This window comes from Phlebotomus papatasi, chromosome 2, assembly GCF_024763615.1.
Source record: "Phlebotomus papatasi isolate M1 chromosome 2, Ppap_2.1, whole genome shotgun sequence".
NCBI classification, from domain to species: domain Eukaryota; kingdom Metazoa; phylum Arthropoda; class Insecta; order Diptera; family Psychodidae; genus Phlebotomus; species Phlebotomus papatasi.
The window spans coordinates 57,149,482-57,162,790 of record NC_077223.1 but is presented as its reverse complement, the minus strand read 5'-3'; the positions used below and the strand labels follow the sequence as shown (position 1 = coordinate 57,162,790).

Below are 13,309 nucleotides of genomic sequence, written 5' to 3'. Positions count from 1 at the left end.
CACAGAGATCAGACTACGTATCTAGACGTGATTCAGTGGTAGGACTATCAAATCCGGATTCCACTCACAGTTTATTAGCATTTATTGCTGTATTTAGGCGAAAAATTCTCTTTCGGCTAGATCTAAACTATTCGCTAGCCTTTTAAACTAATCAAAATCGATATCCTAAGTAACATCATCTTTAGAACATGATAACTGAATCATAAATCTTTTCATAATCATGAACTGAATCATAATTCTTGTAAATCTTTTCGAAATATTATTCACTTTCAAATTAAGGAAGCCCCTAAACTCATTACAATATGATCATAAGCTCAATAAAAGAAGCAAAACAATTTTGTATTTATTACAGAAAGTATTATAAGTCAAATAAAATTACAGCTGAACTTATTTAGAATAAAAAAAATATTTTTGCGAAACTAATAAATTGAAAACGATATATTTCCGTGGTTAACAATAAAAATAAATTAAAAAAATAATATTTGAAATTTCTCGCTCTGTCTCTACATATTTTTTTAAGTTAAAAGTTCTATGTTGGTACACAAAAAAGACCCATTTCAAGTTTGAAAAGATCATGATGGGAATATATAATATTGTTAATTTAATAATAATAAAAAAATAATTGTCACTCCTGGAGTCGCACTGTATTTTGGAAAATAACTTAAAGTTTTTTAATTGTAAAAGGGTTTTTGTAATAGAACATTAATCAAGAAACAGTGTTTGAAAATCTTTATCAATCAAATAGTTTATATGAAATATGAAAACGATGGATCAATTCTGTTACTTCATAACTTTACTTTATAAATTTGAAAACTTTCAGTTTTCGGTGAGAAAGATAATGATTTATTGACCATCAAATAAGCATAACTTTCTGCTCTAAATTGCTCCACAGTATTCAAGAGAACTAGATATTACTCAGCTTTGGGAAAAAAAAAATAGATCGTAAAGCGTCCCAGCTATGCAGAGTGCTCGAGCTCACGAGAAAGGGTTCTCCGTGTATTAACTTTTCGCATAGTTTAAAAAATTGTTTAAGAAAAGCACATTTTAGAATATTTTAGCATAAGTAACAAGTATATGGACCAATAAAAAAGTAAATCCGAGGAAGATATATCATTTACGGGTCATTAACATTACCGATTTACTAATGATTAAGTTCGATGCAACCAAGTTGGAAATCTGAAAATCCTTCAAAAAAAAAAAAACAAATTTCAGGACAAAATGTCCACCTTGACTATAGAATATGGACATTGATGTTGAATATGGACATCAATTTTTCTAGTGTGGTAGAGGCCGTTAGATAAATGGTTATCAAAAATATAAGAAGAGACCTCAATAGAAGTTATTGCTCTTACAATTAGCAAGTTTTTAGTAGTATAAAAAATCTTAAATGCATTTTATGGCAATAAAACTGCATTTTATTCTCATGTAAGGGAAAAAAGAAGTGGTAATTTGGGAATAAAAAAAAAGTCTGAGAACTGAGTCAATAAGAAGCAGTATCAGTGAAAATGTCAAGTGAGAGTTTTTCTGAATATTTCTCCCAGTTAATCTCAACCACTAAGAAACAATAAAATCGCGCGGGAGTTTACGGAAGGCGGAACATAGAAGAAACGAAAGAAGTGAAAAAAGAAATTGATGAATAGGCAATCGTGGGTAATTTTTACCACAAAGTTGATAATTAGGCTCTATCAATGTCACGGCTGCAATTGGTAGTTTTTTCACAACGCACTAACTTATTTACACTTTCATTTCTTATGGCACTTTTGCTTGCCAACAACGACAAAATCAATTTTTTCAATCCGATCAAATTGTGTCACATGAAAGCAAAAATGCGCATTTTTTCGCTTGATTTTTTTTTTGCTCATGAGAAGATACACTGCAAACAACAAGGCGATTTAAAAATTGAGGTCGACGGACAATTGTTTAAGAGGGGAAACATTCCAAAAACTTGTGCGTGTGGCTCGGTTATAACGAGAAGATTGAACTGAGAGTAAATAATAATGCAATTTCAATGGAGTTCGTCGTCTGACGCATTGAAATCTTTCGTTTATTTCCTCTCAGAAAGCCAAAAAACAGCTCGAAATACGCCGTGATTTGAAAATTTTTGTATAAAATAAATGCTAAAAGTAAGTGAAATGAATTTTGAAATATTGCGCTTAATTTATGAAGAAATATTCATTTCGCGAAATTCAACTCTCTTGCATATCAATTTTGCACAAAATTTAAATTGACATACCCGAAAAAAAGATAATTTGCACAGTTCTCTTTTTCACCCAGTGATTCCACAAATGTACTTTTAATTGCTTTTGGATGTGCATGAAAGAAATTCGCTGAAATGTTGAGCATGATATTCACTTTACACTTCAGCTATGAAAAAATGTTCTTCATCTACATCATTTTATTGGCATTTATTGGTTTCGTTATTGAAAAGAGATGTGAGCTTCCTCTTCGACTTTTCCCTTCTTCTTTTCCATCCTATTTATCTCTGTGTGTGCAATTTCTTCCATCAATATGAAAAGTGATTAAATCTTAAGTGAATTTTCAATGGTATTAACCGTCAATAATTCAATTCGTTTGCTTTTTCTCGCATAAAATTAATTATTTTATTGCAAACTCTTTTTTGTTACTTCGGCGGCACAAATCAATACTGGGAAATCAAAGAGTTGCCTATTTTATCAATTTTTCGCTAATGCTTGCACATTGTAAGAAAAAATACATTGAGAAACATCACTCACGTATATTTAATAAACTTTTCGATTAATCTTTCATAAGTCTACAAAAAGTAAATTTGGAATAATTTGAAAAGCAAAACTGTATAACGTAACATTAATATTTTGTGTAATTTCGTTTTAAAAATATTTTGTTACTATGTTCGGCTTTTTTGAGACATAAACTTCAAGTGAGATTTATCGATCTATCCTTATGTAGGTACTCAGAAGAAAATGTTGTACTTAATTCTTAAACTGAGAGTGTTTATTTGAAAGTTAAAAATATTCACTAATCATAATTTACGAGAAGAAGAGGGTTGGGCTAGCCTCACGTACCTCTACCTCAACTTTTTATCCTTCTGAAAGTTCAGAAAATTGTCATATGATTTTTCACAATTTCATGAGCTATATATTAAGTTTAGGAAAACAGTATATAATAGTTTTTCTTCAGAAAGCAATTCCAATGACATTTTGCTATGGGATATCTTAACATTAGTAAAGGAAAGCACTCTACCTTCGGAAGATTCAAGGTTCGGACAACGGAATATTTTTTTCTATATTCTTAAGAAGTTTACGTGGGTTAGAAAGACTAAAAAAGAGCATATTTCCTCGACATATTTTTTCAAAAAGTAATGTCTTTTTCGAAAATTGTCTATGTCTGTGAAAACTGTCTGTGACTGAAATTTTAAAATTTGAAAATGACAGTTTTAGAAAAAATAGATAAAACGTTGTACCATGCTTAAGTGCTTGAATAAAAATCAAAATTTATTACTTAAAAAAAAATAAAGAAAATATAGGGTTTTGAGTTCTTTTTTAACCCACGTAACTCCTTAGTTTGACCCATGGCTCTTTTCTGCAAATTTCAGGCATTAGACAGCTATATAATATTAGAAATGGGTGAAATTAATTTAAAAAAAAAAACATATTGTGAAAAATGAGTTGTTCGAAGCTTGAGTTGTCTAAAGGTAGCGTTTTCCCTTATCCTAACTTAATAAATTTGCTTTACACCTAATCTGCTCCAGATTACTCTATACAATTAAAATTAAAATTAAATTTATACATAATATACGTATATTAAAAACTCCAAGAACTTACTTTTTATTTCATTCATCTGATCCTGTTTCAGCCTTTAGACAATAATGGTAGCAGTAGAGTACCCCGGCACACTATATTGGGGAATAGTGGATAAAGGTAATCTATATTATATCAAATATTATCTATTATTAAAGTAGCTTATCCCGTGAAGAAAAGAAAAAAGTTTAAGAAATGAATCCTACGTTAAAAACTTCTGTGTACGTACCTTGAATTACATATCCAAAAGGGCTTACTTTTTATAATGTTCAAGCTCGAAGAGGGATCAGTCTGCTATTTTTCTGGTTAAACTGTATCATCACCTAAGAAAAAAGAGAAGTATAATTAATACCATTAGAAAACAATATATATTTTTTTATGTCATATGATGATATGATAGAAAAATAATTGTGCCATATTATATTATGTTCTAATCAATCCAATAGATCTATTACTTATTAGCTAATTTCTGAAACTGATTGGAAATACTTGCTAAGTAAGATTTTAAAATTCAGTTTTCAAAGGTTTAAGATGGAACATGGAACTAGAGAAATTTTTCTCATAAAAAATTCCTGCGAAACTACCCAAATTAGGAGGGGGTTCCTATAAATAAAATACAGCTTCCTTAAAATTTCCACAGCATTTTCACGCCAGATTTCCTCTCTCTATTCACCAAAACAATACCAAACTATGCTGCCTTTCACGCTACAAATAAAAACTTTAAGAGCGAGAAAGAGAAAGAGAATTGGCAAACAGAAGACAATACAAATTGTAGACATTGAAAATTTTTTCTTCTTCATTAAGAAAAAAAACTACAAAACAAAAAAGAAATGTACAGACATCATGGCCCAAATTCTCATAAAACACATATATACAACTTTTTTTTTCATTTCAGAGGGCCCCTCTGAAGAATATAAAAAATATCCATTTTATTGATTAATACAGCAATTGATGAAAGAAGAAAAGCCTTCGAAAAAAGAAGCAGAGAATGTCTCTGATGGAAGGTATATAACGAAAAAGCTTTTGCGGTAGTTGGAGACTTTTGCGTTGGTTGAGAGTTCCGGAAGGTGAGGTGGATAAAAGAGGTCAATTGGTATTCGAAAGGGAAACTCTCTGTGGTTGTGTGGATTCAATCATTGCAAAAAGATCATGAAGATGCATCATAATTTCACATGATAAAAGAAATACTTCACCACAGAAAGTCAAGCACTTTTTTCGCTGGTTTTATTGTGAATTGCTATCAAATAAATATAAGAAACACATAATATGGTGACTTTTATATCGTACCGCAAGAAAATAAACACTAAAATTTCTCATAAAATGTGCAGATATGCAAATCAAAAGAAATTTTTAAGAGCTGTTACGTAAATTTTTTTCAGCACTTCTGATGTGAAAAATTACGAGGAAATGCCCACAACATCTTTCGCGCCGAAATAAAGGTGGGAAAAAATGAATATAAAATATTTGAAATCGATCAAGAAAATAAAACATGATTTTTATATAACTCGGAAGGTTTGGCCACCAGAAAAATGTGAAATAGAGCTATAATCTTTATGGAAAATTAAATCGGCACAATTATAGTTGATTGGATGATTTTTTTTTCCAAAATATCGAAGAATTACATGATTATTAGTAGAGCAATAAATGGAGTATCATAAATTTAAGTGGACGGATAACCATCCCTCCATATGACAAAGAAAAAAAAGTTTTATGCAAATGCAATAAAATTCCACCAAGTTGAACGGTGAAAGGGCATAATATCCTAAAACTCTCATAACATGTTTTAAAAAGACTTTATGCATTTTTTGTTGTATTCTCACCCAACTTTCTTCTTGCAAAAATGCAATATTTTAATACCCGTGAATTTTTGAGCGCGAGAATTTAGTACGGTGATTCAGCACTATGGACAAAATATCATATCTTAAGGTCAGTGGCAAGAGCAGGTAGCCAAAAGCGCATATATATAAACATATATCTGTTTTTACGGCCTCGAGACAGTGTCAAGGTACAAGAGATGAAAAATTTGTTGGGCGGAATAAAAGTGAAGTGGATGAATAAGATGGAGAGAGTGTTCCGAGGAGCCGAAAACCCGTCCTCGAAGGCAGAGAAAGTGCCCAAGATAATTTCTTCACCCGCCACTTTGGGAGCACTAAAATGGGTGTGTCGAGAATTCAATTTATAACTTTACAATATACTCTGGCAAAGATATCTGTCCACCAGTTGCTCTATGATAATGCCCAAGGGGGTCCTCCTTTTTTAAACTTACTCAACAGGCAGAAGGTGAGATTTTTATTACCATTCGTTTTAATCATTTTTTTTGCTATGACAATAATTGACCAATTTTGTATTAAAACAATTCATCATAGAAGCGTGCCTTTGTACTGACTGTACAAGAGGATATTCATTCTGAGAAAAATGTAACTATATTGGACTTTTTTTATGTTTTCAATAAAAATATGTTTCAGAAGTAAAAGAGTTTGATCGAGGAAAATAAATATAATATTGATTACTATTATGAGCAGTTTTTAATAAGTTTTTGTTAGATAAATTATTGAAAAAGTGATATTCAGTATGCATCAGTCTCTTAGGTGGTATCTCTGCTTCTATTAACTCTTTCGCGTCTTTAGGGTAATGTCATGACTCGGGGAAAAAAGTTTTTTTTGGGTATTTACATTAATTGAAATCTATCTGTTCGTGCACGACATCATAATAGAAGGATGTAAGATTCTTGGCTCATTTTCTCAAGACTCCAGTTAGATTTCAATAAATGTAAATAGCCAAAAAGAAACTTTTTTCCCCGGGTCATATATGACCCTAAAGACGCGAAAGAGTTAAAGATTATTATGCCCATGACACACTTACGACTTAATCCAAGAGACGGCTTAACGTAATTATAATTAAAATAATGATAAGATGACTTTTTCATAAGTTCCTGACTAATTCGTACCTCGGCTTAAGCTGAGAAACGGTTTAGTTAGTGGAAAATTGATATAAATTTAGTCAAATTATTATTTTGATTATAATTACGTTAAGCCGTCTTTTGGCTTAAGTCGTAAGTATGCTTAGTAAGTAGACTAGTGAGTAGTTAGCGTTTAGTAAGATTAATTAATTTTTAGAATTCGAAAAAAATCTATGGTCAAAATCGTCAAAATAATGAATTGAGTTTTTCAAACCTTGTTTTTTTTCCTATCTTTCATGTACCTAATGATTTTTTCCATTGCAATACATGAAGTATATTTTAATAGCGGGGAATCAGTGGCGCAATAGGCAAGAGCGTTGGCTCTTAGGCGGATAGATTATTCCCCGGCTTAAGTTGTGAGTACGAGTCCTACCCGATGCAAAGATCTGAATGTCTGACTAAGACAATTCTAATAATAATGCACCGCCTTCGCCAACAACTCTGTAAGCATGGAAAAAAAGCATTAGCATCAAGGGAAGGCGCTCCTGAACGGTCTACAATGGGCTTTACAGATTTTTCCAATATGGGATATGACATATGCGGTTGCAAAATGATTACCTTGTAATACAAAATATCTCGATACGATTAATAATAATAATTTTAATAGCTAGTTGATACTTACACATATATATACCTTCCAGAAAGGACAATGTATCGTGTCAAATTAGTTAAGGAATATAATAAAAAATAAAATCGTACGAAACTTCCGCCATCCAAAGTTTTGTTTGCTGGTTCACAACCATTACGAACCGATGAAGTGCATAAATTTCATAATTTTTTTTCCAAATGACATCTAAAATTTTATTTTCCTCTTAATACTTACAAAATGATTTTTCCTGACTCTCAAGTTTTGAAGCTCTCATTCATTTTCGATCTTAAAAACTAGTAGAGGGTATAAACTTAAGTCATTTGTGTAAATGTAAGAAATACTTTGGGAGCCTTTCAAAATATAAAAAAAAATAGAATAGTTTATGAATTAGTTCACTAGTAAAAATAAAAGGATCAAATTGATCCAAATTTGATCCTTTTGCAGAGGATGGATCAAATTTCATATTTTGAATGCCATTTATCAATAGGACATGTCAATCTGATCAATCCTTTGCAAAAGGATCAAATTTGGGTCAATTTGATCCTCATATTTTTATCAGTGTTCTGATAATGGGCAGATGAACAAACTCGCTATGTTGTTTTTCACAAAATTACTTTAAAGGATGAGACCCAGTTAATAAAAGGTTGGAAATTTTACATTTTTCAAAAATTAGTGGAGTTCGAGTATAATTAAATAATAAGTTTCTAATTTCACAGAAAATTTTCTAAAAGCTATATAAATTTATAAATCATAAGTTTAATTATGATGTTTACAGAAAGGTTAAATTTATTTAGAATTTTAATGGATATTTTATATATTTATGTTTTTTTTTACAAATAATAGTAATTTAAGCTTGGTTCCACATGATATGACATGTTTATTCATTAAAGTAGGTGAGAAGAATATTAGTAATCTTAGCTAATTTATCAAGTCATTTTTATTTACCACAGAAAAATTTATTAATAGTCAAGTTAATAATCCTCCCGCAAATGCATATTTCTATATTCTTACTAGACAAACATGCTACATATATTGCAAAATTCATGTCACATTTCATGTTTATACTTTTACAAAAGTCTTCTTTTAGTAATTCCTATTCATTTTCACTTGTCTTTTTTCTCCTTCTCCCTACAATAGCAAACTCATCTTTTCATTTTTCACCAGCTATACTTTTGAAGTTACACTTCTTGTAAAAAATAAAAATCTTGCATAATTGAACAGAATGTAATCTCAATGCATACACCACTGAATTGACTCACTAACATAATGGACTCAAATGTTATGTCTCATCATTTTGGCGGGAAAATAGCTACAAGAAAAAGTGCGTATTTTGTCACTCGGATCGCTAAATTTGCAATTGTTTCAAGTTCCAAGAGTGATGAAAGTAAACATTTTATTGTAGATGACACATTTAAAGGTGGATATTTTAGTGTAAAATACAAACTCGAGTTTATTTTATGTACAACGTCGTAACTTTTTTTGTACAGCAGTATATTTGCTCTTTTTTACATAATAAAAACCCCACAGAAATGACGAAAAAAAAAACACAGACACACGATTGAAAGATTATAAAAGTGAATCTTATGGGTTGTCTAAGGAAGGAAACATGATCTATAAATTTCATAAAGTAACGACTAATATAAATAATATAAAATAAAGGGGGAAGTGGAGAGAAGTACCAATGAAATTTAATACCAAAAACAAGTGAAAGTTTAAATTCAATTGCGTTTGAACGTCCCCGAGTTTGTGTATCACTTTTTGCACCTTCCTTAATCAATTGACTTTGGGATTTATCATGAAAAAGAGATTACATATAAGACTTTTCTTTAAATTCAAAATGGAGCAATCTAGCATCACAGAAACTTTTACTTTCCAAGTTATCTCTCACAGGGATTACGATCGTTAGTCAAAAGTGTCACAACATGTTTCAATGATCTTCCGATACTGAATCTTTCCACTTTGTCTAAACGAAATGTTAGCTTAGCATTTTTCGAAAATATGTTACAATATTTCGTTGACCAAAGCTGTGAGCAAGAAAAATGTAATATATTCAGACAAATTTTCCAGTATAAGATATCCATCTTGTCAGAAAGCATGGGAATTCAGACAACAGCAATTATCTTAATTAAAATAAGTTCCATTCTCTTTGAGCTTGAGACACTTGGATGGATGCTTTTGAGCTTACTACCAACTTTCCTAATCATTTGGCTCAATAATGATCAATAAATCTATTTGGTTTGTTATTCAATTAGTGAGTCACCTGGGCTGATAATTCATGTCAGAAATTTTAATGGATATTCTTTCCATGTTTCAAGTCAAAGAGAAGGAGGTACGATTTTATTATAATCATGAAATGAGAGCAAACGCCAATGAAAAACATCCTTGAATAGTTTAGAACGGGTTTTAGTGACTTAATGTTGAGAGAATGTTTGAAGCTTGACAAGAAGATTGAGGAAAATTTGTGAAATATTTCATGAAACAAATTTTGCTTAAGCGTTTGAGTGGCAATAAATATGATTCAATTAAAAAAAATAAACAAGTTTTTATATATATATATATATATATTTCGATTGAGATTCTTTACAATCTCAGCTATTGTCGTCTAAAATGAAACACAACGTTGTTCAATTGAACCCAAACTTTGCATTCATGGATAAAAAAATGTGATATCCGCTGAAAATCATTTTCCCATTTGTCCATTTATATTCTTCTTCACAGTACAAAAATGCCTGAAGAGAGAACAGTAACAGATATAAGCTTGATTTTTACGTTACCTTTAAAATTTCTCTGATTGTCAAATTTGTACCCATTCCAGATGTTAAACTCGCTAAAAAGCACCCCGAGATTGCGTGAAAAAATATCAGCTTCTATAAGCTTAAACTGCCTTCTAATTGTTTTTTTTTTCGTTAAGTATTAATTTAGCAATCTCTTGATATTACCTTGAAATCTAATCCCAAGATTCAATAAATGTTTTCGAGAGCAAATCTGCGTGAAAAGGAGTGCCTTCAGAATATCCGTCACCAAAACCAAATGTATGCAAAATCTTCATTGAATATTCGCTATTGTTAGAAAAACTTCTTTCAGTAATCTCTTTGTCTGAATAAATTTAAAATAAATAAAACATAACCGAGGGGAGTCCCTCTTTGACAATTGTCATTTGGAAATTGTCTGGTGCAAGAATATCTTGTAAGATCAATCATAAGATTGTGTGTGGATTGTGCGAAGAAAAGTAATGAACTCCCCGCCACCGAGACTTCCTCCGTTGATTGCAGGTTGCACCAACGTGAATACATGGAGAAAGAAGCCAAAAGAGTGGAATGAAGCCGCGAGGGTCTTTCTTGAGAGCGATCACCATCACTTTTTCAGTTCAACCAGAGTCGTGGACTCGCGTCAACCTATTCACAATTTTCTCTCCATCTTTCACTGAAAAAAGAAGGCTCTACTGAAAAGTTAATTCACCAGTGATTTATCGATCTTGTGAACAATTTTTTTACATTATTTTTCTGTGCATTATTTTTTTGCAAAAGTGATCATCCATTTCCTCAGACAAGTGTCCTTAAGAGGAAATATACAGACCCCTTTGGGAAATCTTTTGAGGAATTTTTTGGATAAAAATGATGCCTTTTGGTGGATATATCAGTTAAAAGAGAAAAGTGTGTGATTTTTCTAGTTGTACTTCTGCCCATCAATATTAAAGAGACAAATCGTCAGTCGTGATCAAAAGCAAAGTGAGTTGAAGTATTTTCTCTATATCTTTCACTTTTTCACACCTCTATTATACCTTTCGGAATAATTTCCTCTCAAGACAATTATCAATAGAGGTTAGTGTGCTAATTAATTTAAGTGACTGTCTCCAAACATATGTGCGAAAAGTTATTCACACGAATTCCCATTTAAATGATAATATCAAGACGAAGCGTGAAAGTAAAATTTGATTGTACAATTTAGAGCAAAGAAAAGAGATTTTGGCTAGAAAAAAATTTGGGGAATAATAAAAAAGAAACGTTCTAAAATACAATATATATCAAAAAATACTGATAAAATTGAATTATATATGTAAAATATTTAAATTCATTTGACTGTACAAAACTGCATTATTCAAATTCCTTTTCTCATTTCCTCACATTTTAATAAATATGTATTAAGTTTCAATAAATTATATATTAGAAACTAAGAAATGTATCGGAAACGCCAATGATATCTTCATAAAAATTTATCAAGAGAAACAACGATTCATGCATGAAATTTAAGAGCGATGATCTTTGGAAAAAATAATTAACTGCAAAACGGCTACAGAAAAATATTTAAAAATGTTAAATATGTAAGTTGAGCATTTAAGCAAATTTTAGAAAATTTCTATTATTTTACGGGTAAGGTAATTCCCGAAAATCTTTGTTTAAAAGTGAACATTGTGATTCACATATTTTTTATAATAATGAAAGAGCTTGTTATGTTACATTAAAATTTTATCTATTTTCTTTGAATTTCATGATAAAAGCTTATCATTGTACCACTACTGATTTTGGTATTCAATGGAACAAGAGATAGAGTACTCGCTCTATCTTTTGTAAGCGTACCAGGTTCAAATCTCTTTTATGTTACCAGAAATTTTTTCTGGTACTAGAAGTTTTCGAATCGCATCCAGAAAGCATTATTGTATTTGATTCCACAGGGCATGAAACTGATAATCCCATCAGTGCTTATAGTTATAGTGTCACAATATTATTATTATCAATAATTCTATTTTCAAGTGATAATTTTAGAGGTCTCGTTATTACCTCAAAAATAAATTACACTGTAATATAAATGACTTAAACTATATTTCGCTTAAAGAAAATTTGTCTAGTAGTAGAAGAGTAATTAGAATAGGAAGAGCTCGATTCGGGCGGGGAAGAATGGGTAGTATCATACCATGCATTACTTTCAAAAATACACGTTCTTGAAATAATAAATAAATTACATAGCAATTATACTGTACATTTTTAGACAGCCAAAACCTAAAAAAAACTTAAGGGATTAAATTAGTATGAATAAAATAATTCTAGCTGCTTTGAAAATTGAATGTTACCCATATTTTTAAGACAAAATAATGCACCGCAACATTCCATAGTGGCAACAGGTTTTCTCACAAGGGAAATTTCTAGACATGTAATATTAATTTTTAATGGTATTGGATGAGATTTGAATACTTTTTATAATGAAAAAATAAATTAATTACCTGAAGAAAGTTTGAACCCTAAACACTTGCATCATTAGAGCATGCATTATAGAACTCAACCAATTAATTTGTCAAAGACGAAAAATTTAAAAAAAGGCTAAAAGTCAAAAACGTTTTTTTCTTCGTATTTCTTTTGACAAATGAAAAAGACACAAATATATTTAATTCTTTTTCTAAAATGTCTTAAATACTAATTATTCTTTATGTGTATTACAATAATTATTTCAAGCAATGAAAAAAAATCTCAGTAAATTAAATGAGAAAGTACAAGAAACATTACAATTTTCCACCATTTACATAAAATCACGCAAGACTCAGCCTAATATCCGTTGAAGAGGTAACCTAACTCAAGCTCCACAAAGATAATTTCCGTAATTTCTCACAAGGCTTACAAGAATTTCCTAACCAAAAAAATCTGTGTCTAAAAATAAAATCCGGTGAAATTGAGAATGTGAGAGTGGCAATGAACTTGGTGTAAATGCTCGAATTTCTTGATTGTTGAAATCAGACATTTTTATTATGTTCATTTCCGTGAGTTGGCTGCAATCGCAGGAAAAATTTCACCTGCTCCGCAACAAGAGTGATGAGCAATAGAAATACCAGTAAAATGCTACACATCTTTCATTCTCTCTCTCTTTTCTCTATTATTGAATGGAGGTTTGCTTTTTTGTGCACCTCAGCTTTTTTTTCTGTATTCAATGAATGTATTCAGATGCGGCTAATGACTGACCAAGTGGCTTGGATTTCACGGTCGAGCAAACAAACCT

The 13,309-nt window shown here is 30.7% G+C and overlaps 1 protein-coding gene and 1 long non-coding RNA gene across 3 annotated transcripts in view; one reads left to right on the top strand and one right to left on the bottom strand.

The window, feature by feature from the left end:
* Positions 1 to 13,309, bottom strand: part of LOC129801858 (uncharacterized) — a 53,424-nt gene that overhangs the window by 5,828 nt on the left and 34,287 nt on the right. The window contains exons 3-5 of one of the 2 annotated variants that reach the window (XR_008751738.1): positions 4,006 to 4,099; positions 3,801 to 3,871; positions 2,887 to 3,733 (exon numbers count right to left, since the gene is read on the bottom strand). This is a non-coding gene — a long non-coding RNA (uncharacterized LOC129801858). Of the gene's footprint in view, positions 1 to 2,886; positions 3,734 to 3,800; positions 3,872 to 4,005; positions 4,100 to 13,309 lie in introns of those variants that run through there. The other variant, XR_008751737.1, reaches the window with a different exon arrangement.
* LOC129801827 (mucin-2) overlaps positions 10,689 to 13,309 on the top strand; it is a 29,946-nt gene continuing 27,325 nt past the window's right edge. The window contains exon 1 of the mRNA XM_055847180.1: positions 10,689 to 11,052. The gene's annotated coding sequence lies outside the window, so the exon portion shown is untranslated. The remainder of the gene's footprint in view (positions 11,053 to 13,309) is intronic.